Here is a 12702-nt window from a genome sequence, read left to right on the forward strand (position 1 = left end):
TTTTTCTTGATTCCTTATTTATTACCCATGTTTCAGATCCGTACAGTACACCGCTGAAGATGCATGTTTCCAATACTCTTAGTTTTGTTTGCAGACTGATCACTTTACTTTTCCAGATGTTATCCATGGCCTTCAGATTTGTTCTTCCCTTTGCAATCCTGATCTTTAAATTAATCTTTAAATTTAAATTACATTGGATGATATTAATATTTTTTGTAATGGGTGGAATGATTTGCTTATTTCTCAACTCTGACATCTTTTCCAAATCAAGAGTCGCGTCGGCTTCCCCGTACGCGATAGCATAAGTATGATCACTGAACTTTGTCTTCATGGCGGGAAAAAGAAGAAATTCTGCTGTCGTTAGATCATCCAGAGGGCACCACGAGGAAGTGACAGTCAGACTTTGCACTCCATGAAAACGATAATAATAACAATATTATTATTATTCAGAATATTAAGAAGAGGATAGTCGTTGTTTTTTTTTGCGGGGGTGGGAGGAATCTTGCTTTTAGGGGGTTTTGGTGCGTAATTTGAAAGTCAAAATGTCTTTAAATAAAAATGATATGCTATATATGTTTGCCTCTTCTTCGTTATTAAATAAAATTTGATCATGGCAACGAGTGAACATATTTTAGCATCAATAAAGTAATGCTAAGATATGTTTAGTTACTATGGTAACATTACGTATGCATGGTAGTCGGTTAAAAAATTGTGATTTCTAGAAAGAAGGGTTGCATTGGGTGAAGAAAATAAAAAGAAATATAAGTAAATATAACTGCAAACATTTTTTTAATTATTTTGTTTTATTGTTGGAGCTTATTTATATTTATAAACGTCATGAATTCTTGTTTGGATTTTTAATAGTCATGATTCCTTTTATTGCTGAAATCAATTTCAAATCGAAGACAGAATAAAGAGGTAATGCACTTCATTAATTGATGGAAACCACTGGTTTCAGCAAACTTCGCTGAAACTAGGGTTTATAGTGACACTCTCGTCCAAAATCTTCACTCGTCATTCCCTGAAGTTCGCATTTCTAGCTGATCTGTATGTGTAATAATTGATTTGTGGTTCTGGTTATAGCACCGCTTGCAGTTTGTCAAAAGAATAATTCCAACAAAAATATGCTCTTGAAATCCAAAATGACAAAAATGAAATCCTAAAATAAAAGGCAAAAATTTAGTTCTTCAGGTCGTACATTTCGAGTAGTGCAATGTGAAGGATACTTGGGGCAATTGTGGAGCAAGCTGTGTACACATTCAGAAATTAGATTTGTAGCACAGACATTTTATACTTGATCAGAAAGTGGATGCTGTGTATGTATGTTATGTAGCAGAACGAACATCTGTATCTTAAGACTGAGAAATGAATGATTTCTATAGCATCTTGAGCCACCTTTTAAACTCAAGTTATACTTTCAATATTGTAACATTTATATAGTATCTTGAAGTGAGTTATTAAACATAATGTATTTCAATACATTTACCAAGGTCTAAATCATAAAGAATATAAGTACTTTTCAAATTAATTTGGCTTGGTTGGTCTCATATGGAAGGGGAAGGATTTCATATGCAGGATGAAAAACCAGTTTTTCATCCTGCAGTAAGATATATTGGGCAGGAAAACATACACAGTTCACATTAAAAAAAAAAAAAAAAAATATATATATTTATACTTGACAAGAAAGTATATTCTTGTCTTAATCCTTTATCCAAGTAAATGAGCTTTGCACATGATGCATCATCATGACTAATCTACTTGAGAGGGTGTTGACTTCACATAAATTTTGTTAGTATTCCATAATGCACAGAACACTTCCTTTTGGACATATATACTGCTATGCATTATAGGAAGGGTCACTTGGGTAGTGGCCCTAATGCAGTGCAGAAGGAAATGAGCTTTGCATTATGTGAGGCAATTAATGTGAAGTTGCCAGCCTCTATATACAAGTAGATTAGCCATGAAGATACCTCACATGCAGATAAAGTGAAAAATTAAGAATATAATATCTTGTCAAGTATAATATACTCTTTGTGACTTATAAAAAAAAAAAAAACCTTTCTACAGATAAATAATTTACTTATAGACATAAGACTAACTGCCTTATCCTATTAGACTTATGGTTATGAAAGCCAAGTATAACTGATAGATGGATGTAAGGAACTGTAAGATGGATGAATGAATGAATATATAAAAAAGATGTGCATTAAAGACACCTGCATATTTCATTTCACTAGCATAATGGAAAAAAAAAAAAAAAAGAAGAAATTGCTATAAAAATTTATGGAGTACTGATTATTCACAAAGTGTTAAGCAGCTTTACTTTGCAGAAAGAAATGTTTAAATCCATGTGTTCTTTTTTGCTTTTGACATCACGTGTGTATACTGAATCATACATTAAAATACCAGTGTAGTACACACTACATTAGTAAGTATTCTAAGAATGTAAAATGGAAATTACAGTCTATATACGGCTTCTAGTTTTAAATTAATGAGTAAAGAAATTATCCAGAAAAACACAGCTAAGATTGTTTAACAAATACCAAATAATATGTGGTATTCTGACACACAGGCCTCGAATCACTTTAGCTACTTAACTTTCTTAATTATACATGAGTTATAGTGAAGAAATAGTCCTGTCTATCTAGAAACATGTTTGAAGTCCTGTGTCCAGTTTATTAGTGCTATTCTGCAATATCAAAAAGGCAAGAATTGTATTACAGAAGCATCCATTTTAAAACAGCAAAATTATATCTGTATGTTGTCATGCTAAGCTTAGTGTCAGTAATAGAACAGTCCTGGATATGTTTGGATCTCTTGAGTCATAATATATTCCTCTACTGTTTTTTTTTTTTTTTTTTTTTTTAAATGACAACCTATTCACAAAAGGCTGTAAACCTGTATTACATTAGTACCATTGGTGAGCTAAGAATTATACAATCCAGGGATCCTTCTCTAGAGACCAAAGATGGTATTTTTTTTTCAAGACCATTTCAGGCCTTGCAAAAAAGCAAGATAGTAATCTTACACTAAAATGAAGAACACAAGTAGGCTGCCTGATATATCAGAGATTTTTAAATAGCATTTCCGTTAATGGTAAATTAGCACTGGCTTCAACAATCTCTGTAAACCACTTCTGTTTTCCCTTTGAAATTTAGTTCTGTCCTGTCAATGTTCCTAATGGTCTGGGTGATTACAGGTAATCATAATATATGAGAGAAGTCATAAATCAGTGAGAGGAGATTGATGGTATATGATGAAGAGGATGGGGGAAATAATAGAGCCCTGAGGAACATCTGCATTAGAGAAAAATCTGAACAGAGAATACCTGACACCATAATTTGAAGTTAACAATCCAAGAGAAAACTGAAAATCCAGTTACCAGGGTTGGGGGGGGTGTAAGTCAAATTTTAAGGTGGCAGTTTGCTGGGAAGCCCTCAATGCCAAATTTCTAGAAATTATGAAATGTCTAGAAAACATTAAGTGCAACAGTGTAAATTTCTCCAAATCTTACCATAGTACTTATCCAGAGGCAAGAAAATCTGCTTCAGGTCTTGGTTGGTAGAATCTATATTGGTAATCAGTTATTAGTTATTATTAAAATCTAACCTCCATGGAGTCAGAGCCTCATCGTGGTAGGTACACACTATTGCACACAATGCTCATTCAACTGTGCCATAAACTGATTCAATCTGTTTACATTCATACACACTCAGGCAATGCATTCCACTCCCCAGTTATTATCTATGCAAAGAACCTACTCCTCACTCCTCTGCTCACACCCCCTCCTTATACAGTTTCCAGTGATGGCTTCTTGTTCTACCCCTGTCTCCCATTCTATGAAAAATCTGACAGTTCCACTTACCTACCCATTCGTGCAGTCTATTCAAGTCCTCCTGTGAGGCCATAACATCTGCTTGACTCTGCATTGCTCTCCCCAATTTTGCATCATCTGCAAACAGCTGCATATCACCCAACCCGATATCATTAACATACAAATTGAACAACAGTAGTTCCAAAATTGATCCCTCAGTACACCACTAGTGACCTTCCTCTTTTGAGATACTGCACCCCCCATATACAACTTTCTGATACCTATCTGACAGCCAGTCACTGATCCAACTCGGAAGTCTATTATTCAATCCCATCTGTTTCAATTCATTTAACAACTTGTTATGTAGCAGTCTATCAAAATCTTTTGCAAAATCCAAGTACACCACTGTATATGCATCTCTTCTGTCCAATGTTATAGTACATAAGTAAGTTAGTAAAAAATAATCTCTCTTTAACAAACCCATCCTGATAACCACAGAGAATACTGCTGTTATCAACCCATTTTTGTATCCTACTTCTCATCAATCTCTCTAGTACCCTCACCACAACTTCAAATATACAGATTGGCCTGTAATTTGAAGCCACAGTCTTATTAACACCTTTATGCAGTGGAACAATTTGACCTTCTTTCCAATCCCTTGGAACCTGTTCTGTTTTAAGATTCTTATGAAACAGGCATGTCAATACTACTGCCAATTCTCTTAAGATATTTGGTGATATGTCATCAAATCCTATCACCATGTTGACATCCTTCTTCTTCTCTTCTGTCTAAGATGGGTTGCGTCTTCTCTTGAGCAGGATCTTCCAGTCTTCTCTATATTCCTTGCTGTTCGAAAACATTCCTTATATGTTCTGCATCCCAAGATGTTCTTTATTAATTTCAGCCAGGTAATTCTTGGTCTTCCGGGTCTTCTTTTTTCAGTTGGAAAAGTATTGATTAGGACTTTAGGAAGTCTTTCTGCATCCATGCATACAGTGTGTCCAAGCCATCTCAGTTGTTGTTTTCTAATTTTTTCTATTATCGTCTTTTTATACAATAGTTCTTGTCTGACTGATGTTTGTTTTCTTTTCTATCTAACTTGTTCTATTTATTTTTCTTAAGCATTTCATTTCAAATGCCAGCAGTTTTTTCTCCTCTCTTTTTTTAACTGTCTATGCTTCTGCTCCATAGATGACTGTTGGTAAAATTATTGCTTCATATAATTTGATTTTGGCTTCCTTAGATATCGTGTTTGTTTTCCAGATTTTCTGTAATTTTCCCACAGTGGTCCATCCTATCGCTGTTCTGTGTTTGATTGTTTTGAGTTCATCTATTGTTTCTGTTAGTTTTGATCCAAGGTATATGAAGTTGTCTACTTGTTCTATTTGTTCTCCGTTTAGAGTGGCTGAGATGGTAGTCCTGTTTCTCCCCATTTTCATCACTTTTGTCTTTAGTATATTTATTGTCATGTCATATGTTTTACAGGTTTCGTTAGGTTGTTGATCAACTTTTGTAGTTCATTTGGAGTTCTTGCAAGAAGGACAAGATTATCTGCATATTTGATATTATTTATGTTTAAACCATTGACATTGATTCCAGACTCATTGTCTATTGCCTTCTTTACAACTTCTAGATATATGTTGAATAGGCATGGGGATAATGGGCATCCTTGCATTATTCCTTTTTGGATCTCTATGGGTTCTGTTGTGAGTGTGTCCTTTTTAATTATTGCATTTGTCTTAGAGTAATATTTTATCAGAAACTGTATTATATATTTGTCTATTGCTTTTTCTAGTAGAATTTTAAGAAGGATTTCTCTGTTGATGTTATCGAAAGCTTGTTTAAAGTCCACAAAACAACAATATAGTTCTTTATGGTCTTCCCAGCTGAGCTCTGCTAGCTGGTGCAATGTGAAAATTTGGTCTACTGTTGAATAGTTTCCTCGGAAACCAACTTGTTCTATGCCTATCATTTCTTCATAGGTGTTTTTTAATCTATTTTGTATAATTCTTATGAATATTTTATAGGTGTGAGGGAGTAAATTGATTGGTCTGTAATTTCTGCAGTCTCTTTTGTCTCCTTTCTTGTATATTGGGATGATCTTTCCAGTTCTCCAGTCATCTGGGATCTCTCCTGTTTGTAGTATTTTATTGAATAGGGTTGTTAAATATTCTATTGATATGCTGCCTCCATATGACCACAGTTCAGTAGGGATAGTATCAATGCCTGGTGCTTTATTGTTTTTCATCTGTTTTATTGCGTATCTAACTTCTTCTTGTAAAATTTTTGGGTGATCATTATTTTCTTCTATTGTTGGCATTGTAGTTTTGTTTCCTTGGCGGAAGATAGTCTTAAAATGGTTTGACCAGATTTTTCTTATATATTCAATATTCCCGGTTTCAGTCATCTTGTTGTTTATCATTGTTACTGCTTTTGCTGAGAATTCCTTTGTAATTTCTCTTACAGTATCATGGAAGACTTTTAGGTTGTTTTATTGGTATGCTTCTTGGCATTTCTTAGCTTTTTCTTCTAACCATTTTTCTTTGGCTTTTTTGCATAGGTTATCAACTTTATTTTTTAGTGCTCTGTATTTTTCTCTATTCTCTTCATTGTTTTGTTGGTTTACAAGTATCTTGGCCTCTCTTTTCTCTTCTATGGTAGCTATGATTTCTTGGGTTATCCACTGTTTGTTTATTTTTGGTTTAGAACCTAGAGTGTCTTTTGCAATTGATAACACTGTTTCTTTTCCTTCTTCCTAGTATTTTCCACTGTTCTGGAAGATGGAGGGTTTTAATTTCAAGCACATCTGTTCTAAAAATCGACTTCTGCTTGAGCTATCTTTTAGTTTTCGTAGGTTGATGTTTTCTTCTTTTCTGATATTGTTTTTCCTGTTGAATTTTATCTTCACTTTGGCAGTTAATATTTCGTGGTTAGTGTCAAAATCAAAACTTCTTAATGTTCGTAAATTATTTACTGATCTTTTCCATTGTTTGTTTATGATGATATAGTCTATGCAGTTCTTTATATTACCATCTGGGGATGTCCATGTATATTTATTACTAGGGCGTTGATAGAACAATGTGTTTGTAATCATTAGATCTTTTGCTTTACAGAAGTGGAGTAATTGTTCTCCTCTGTCGTTAAGCTCTCCGTATCCAAATTTCCCCATCACATCTTTTTTGTCTGCTGTGAACTGTCCTATTTTAGCATTAAAATCTCCCATCACTATCATGAGTTCTCTATTTTTGGGATTATCTATTTCCTGTTGTAGTTCTTCATAGAAATTTTCTATTTCTTCCTCTGAATGGTTACTGTCTAGTGCATATATTTCGATTATTTTAATTGTTTGACCTTTTTCTTTTGCTTGAAGTTTGGCTGTGATTATTCTAGGAGACACTGGGTTTATTTCAATTACATCAAGAGTATTTATTTCCTCAAATACCTCCTGCTCACTCACTATTAAGCCCTCATCTCCTATGTCCTCTGCACTTAAGATCCTCATGATTCCACTCTGATCAGGATGAAACACCCTTATAAAATGATCACTGAATACCTCAACAATGTCTTCTGCAGCAGTTACCATTCTACCATTTTCACCCATTAACATCATCTTACCACGATCATTCTTTCTTCTACTTGTTACATATCTAAAAAACTCGAGGATTTTTCTTTGCCTGATTTGCTAATTCTGCTCATACTGCACTTTTGTTTTCCTTACTGAGTCACTCTCCTGGCTTGTTCTTTACACTATTCATGTAATTGATTATTACTGCTATTCACTCTGTACTGTCTCCAAAGTACCTTCTTCTTCTTCCAGACCGTCATTCATCCATTTTACACCAACCTTATTCAACCTTTTGGTCTTTGGAATACATTCACACATTGATGCTGTTATGTATTTCTTTGTCAGTTCCCATGTAGCATTTATTTCCTTACCGCTCAACCCAGTGGTATAGCTAGAGCTTTTTCCTCCCCTCTCAATACACACCAAAAATACTACAAAAAGTCAAAACAACATATAGAGAAATAAATTAAAACTCTATGTTTATTTTTGAAGTAAAACTTTCATTTCAACATTCTAAAATGTTATTTTTCTTGCTTTTCTGTTAGCAAAATCATTGATGATATTGGCGAAGTTTATTTCATAGTAATGTAGGTAATTCTTAATCAATTTTATTTAGATAAACTCCTCTCACAACTAGCAACGCTTACAGCAATTGTGAGGAAAATTCACAGTAGTATTACAATATTTGGAAATAATTCTCGAGACTGTATTTTAGAATTAACTGCAAAAGTTCAAAACTTTGTGTGAAACTCTTTCACAATTACATCCTCTGATGAAATGATCAGATCTAAAACTCTTGATCCTGCATGTCCTCCTTTGCATGCTGCCTGAGATAGTTATCTCTTAAGAACTTGAGAAATTCATTATCCTTATTCCCAAATGCTATCTCCTCATTCCAATCTATACCATCAAAATTAAAATCACCCATAATAATTACCCTTCCTTTGTTCACTAATCCAAGTTTTTTATACATTTCTTCATCACCATCCTTCACATTCCCTGACCTATAGCAACATCCAACTAAATATGTCTTCCTGTCAACCTCCATTTTACACCACACTGCCTCATAACCATTGCCACTATTTCCCTCTTTCATGTCTACCTTATGTGGACATAATTCCCCTACTATCATCAGCAGTGCTCCCCCTTCCTTCTTGTCCTTTCTATCCTTGTGAAAAATACTGTATCCTTCCATTTCTATTTCCGTTAGAATATCATCTGTATTCAACCATGTCTCACTTATTCCAGTGATTTTGGGTTAAATAAATTCAATCAATGAAACCATTTCGTCTGCCTTATTTCTGATACTTCTGGCATTTGTAAACAAACACAGTAGTTCATTTTTAGGTCACTTGCCAGTCTTATTCAAGCCACTTGTTGGTTGTGATTTCCCCACTACACCTGCTCTTGCCCAATCACACCTTTATCACCACATACCACATATATCCACTCAGTCTCAACTTTCCCATGCGCATCGCATTATACTCCTAACACACACACACACACACACACACACTGCCACTTTCAACATACACTCTCCCTATGCCTCTTCTCCTATCCACCCAGGCTCCCTTTGTTTCCCTGTTCCTCTTGCATTTCCGTTCTCTCTTCACCTCTCACACTACTACTGTTTCCACTGCCAAACACCATGTCTCTTCAATACCATTCTCCTGATTTTTCACTTCATCTCTTACTTCTGATCTCTTGCATGCATCACACATGTACTTCCATCTAGCAACACTTTCTCCAGTGCACTCACTCCAAAGCCATTCAAATGCAACTTGCCACACCTGTATAATTCCCTTCTTTCCTCAAACACATGCCATACATCCACAAACTGTTGTGGATGTATGGCATGTGTTTGATGGCATGTAGTTGACTCCAAGTGTTGAAAAGAATACTGCTGATGACCTTCTCCATATTACTTTAAATAGCTGAGGTGAGAGCAGTTGGTTAATACTTCAGTGATCGACACATCACTGTTTTTTTTTTGAAATAATAATCCATAACCCTGCTTGACAGTGTTTCTCAACATCGAGGTAATTCCTTGTCAAGAAATATCTCCCCTCCAAACTTCAAATCTTTGCCCCCAATTGAATCAAATCCCTGACCTCATCAATTTCTTGCAGTCTACTTATTATTATTATTATTACATAGCACCTCCAGGGAGGCTAAGGACTCATCGAGGGAGGGCACCTACTCCACAACTCTCCGTCACCACCACCACTCAACTATGTTCATCATCTACACCAACGCCATCTACTTCCTTCAGTTTAGTACACAGCTTGAAACTCCATAGCTCAGTCAGTAGTTTAGACAAAGTATAGACAAAGACAACTCTTTGGTTGGAAAGACCTGCTCTTCGAATCCAGTCTAGGGACATGAAGGTGAGTTAGCCAGTCTCATGTGGTGGTAGGGTTATTCATCCTACATCCAGGAAAACTGATCAGTAAAACACATGCAATTTACAGACAAAAGTACATTACAACCAGTAGTAATATATTAGTTTCATAAGATGATGCCAAATGCACCTTGTGGGCATCCTGGCTGCCTTGTCGTTATACATTAAATATGTACACAACTTATGATCTCTTCATCCCAAAGTGCATGACCTCATTCTGCCACATTCAACTGGGAGCCATTTTCTTTTGCTCATACTGCCAGCCTGTTTAAATGATCCTTCAGTATCTCTATGTCATCATCAGCAACTATTGCTCTCAGTTTTGCATTGTCAACATATTGGATATTTCCCTTTAAATCATTTCCTATATCATTGATGTGCAAATTAAATAGCAGTACACCACTAGTAATCCATCTTCTCCTGAATTAATTTTCCCCATATACTACCTCTTGATGTCTATATATCAGGTATGAGATGTTAGCAGCTTCACATCCAACCCCATTTTTTCCCTATGTACACAGTTTCAAGTGGCATACCAAATACAAATTTGCATTCTATAGTATGTTACGTGGAACTTGGCGAATTCCTGAAGTATCACTGTATAGACATAATCTTTATTATAAAGGATATGGCTACTATACAGTGAGCAAATTACTTAAGCAAGACATACCATTCACAAAATCATACTGTCCCTCCATATATTATATTCCTGTCTACCCATTCCCGAATTCTATGTTAGAGCGCCATCTTCCTCTATGCAGTGAAACTATTTTTTCCCCTGTCCATCCACTCCCTTGGCACTCACTTTCCCCAGAGCTGAGACTTAAACAGTTTGGTCAGAGAAGCTGTCAATAACATTGCCCTTGCACATTCTCAATATACATGGGCTGATATCAAATCTAATTCCATGCTGTATTTGCAATAAGGTCCTGCAATATCCTAAGTGCTTGTGATTTAGCTACCTCTATTCTCACATCAATATCACATCTGGCACTTCATTATGTCCACCTGGATGGTATGCACTTACAAAATGACCATGCAGTAGCTGAGGTTTTTTATCTAGTTCTGTTGTCTCTTTACCATCAGTACTTATTAAAATTATCCTTCCATGGTCATTTTTCCTTTTATTTGCCACATAGTGAAAGAACTCTGGGATTTTCTTTGGCCTACGTGGCTAGCTTCCTCTCATATTTTGCTTTTGTCTTTCTACTGTACACCTCTTGCATATACTGCTCATGAACTTGCCATTCAGCTTCCTGTTTAGATAGAATTTAGCATTACTTCTGAACCTCTATGTGGTCTGAAGATTCATCACAGGTTTAACACTCGCAGACCACATTAACTATCATACTTTCTTTGAATACATTCAGTGCATTATTAACCACCTGCCAAACAGAAATTCTGCTTTTCACTTCCTTACTCAAATGGCCTTTGTACAGTTCCCAGAGATGGCTTCTTTATATTGTATCATCCATTATATGCAGCAATTCCCCTATATCTATGTGCTTGATAGGCTCCTTTCACCAACTTATACATCTCAGTCATATCACCCTTCCTCTTTCTGTCAGCCAAACTCTGAAGACCACATTCCCTTGATTTGTCCTTATATTCAATATTCCAGAGTCCTGAGACAGTCTTAGTTATTCAGCTCTGCACTCGCTCTCTCTCCAGTGTTTCTGGTCTCAGATGTAGCCAGGTGACCAGATCTATACAAGAAATTCAAATGAGGCCTAATTACTGCTTTATATGGAACTATCTCCTTATCCACATGTCATCATTCTTCACATTGTAGCAGTAATTTTTTGGGTATAACTTTCACAACATGTCCCCTGAACTTCAGTTCCCTATCCACTAAGATCTCCAGATCTTTGCCACCTTCACCTCCTGAAGTAAAGTTCTTCCAATATGGTAAACCTCATGCCATCTTCTCTGGCCAAACTGCATAACTTTACACTTTGCAACATTGAAATGACATCCTCATTATTCAGCCAGCACATCAGAACTTCCTGACATTGCTCTTCCTAATTTAGCATCAACAGCAAACAACTGAATATCTCCTTTTACAATGTGAGCTATATCATTGATATATAAGTTAATCAACAAGGGGTCCCAGAACAGAACTCTTTGGTACTCCACTCATCGTCTTCCTTTTTTGAGACACTGCGTCTCCATTCACCTCCTTGCTGGCTCCTATCAGTCAACTATCCTCTAAACAAGTTACCAAATGACTATCCATCACTTTTCTGCTTAATTTCAACAGTAGTTTATCATGTGCTACTCAATCAAATGCTTTAGCAAAATCCAGATAAATCATGGTATAAGCATATTCTCTGCACAATACACTAGTTGCCCTGTTATAAAATGTAACCAAGTTACTAAAGCATGATCTCTCCTTAACAAATCCATGCTGCTCTCTTGAAAATTTCCATTCTCATCAATTTAGAATTGTATTTTGTCTCTAAGCAGTCTTTCTAACACCTTCATCACTACCCTTGATATACCTATAGTTTGACACTACTGACTTGAATTCTTCCTTATGCAGTGGCACTATTTCCTTCTTTCTCCTGTTGAACAACCAAATCTAGGGCACTGCTAGCTCTTTTGCACATTCCCATAGCACCCATGGTGATATCTAATCCAGTCTTATGAACATCAAGGTTACTTAATACTTCCTATTCTTGAACCATCAGTCTTCTGTCATCCTTCCTATTGCTATTCAACACCAGTCTTAACCCTTCTGCCAACATGAAATACACTATGAAATACTTGTTGAACATTTTCACTATACCTTTAGCAATGTGACTCATGTTCCATTTTTCATATTCACCCTTTCCTCTACTGGCAACATAACTGTAGAATTCTCTTAGAATTTTGCTTTACTGCTTCAAATCTAAAATCCAGTCTCTTTTATATGCGAATTTC

The 12702-nt window shown here is 35.7% G+C and overlaps 1 protein-coding gene across 2 annotated transcripts in view; it reads left to right on the forward strand.

Annotated features, from left to right (window-relative positions):
• The first annotated feature begins 581 nt into the window (after window positions 1-581).
• The window catches only part of LOC150106553 (uncharacterized), a 197162-nt gene continuing 185041 nt past the window's right edge, over window positions 582-12702 (forward strand). The window contains exon 1 of one of the 2 annotated variants that reach the window (XM_090392528.1): window positions 582-765. The gene's annotated coding sequence lies outside the window, so the exon portion shown is untranslated. The remainder of the gene's footprint in view (window positions 766-12702) is intronic. The other variant, XM_090392527.1, reaches the window with a different exon arrangement.

Source organism: Typopeltis vanoorti, chromosome 5 (assembly GCF_054136105.1).
Source record: "Typopeltis vanoorti isolate ZY-2024b chromosome 5, IOZ_Tvanoo_1.0, whole genome shotgun sequence".
NCBI classification, from domain to species: Eukaryota; Metazoa; Arthropoda; class Arachnida; order Uropygi; family Thelyphonidae; genus Typopeltis; species Typopeltis vanoorti.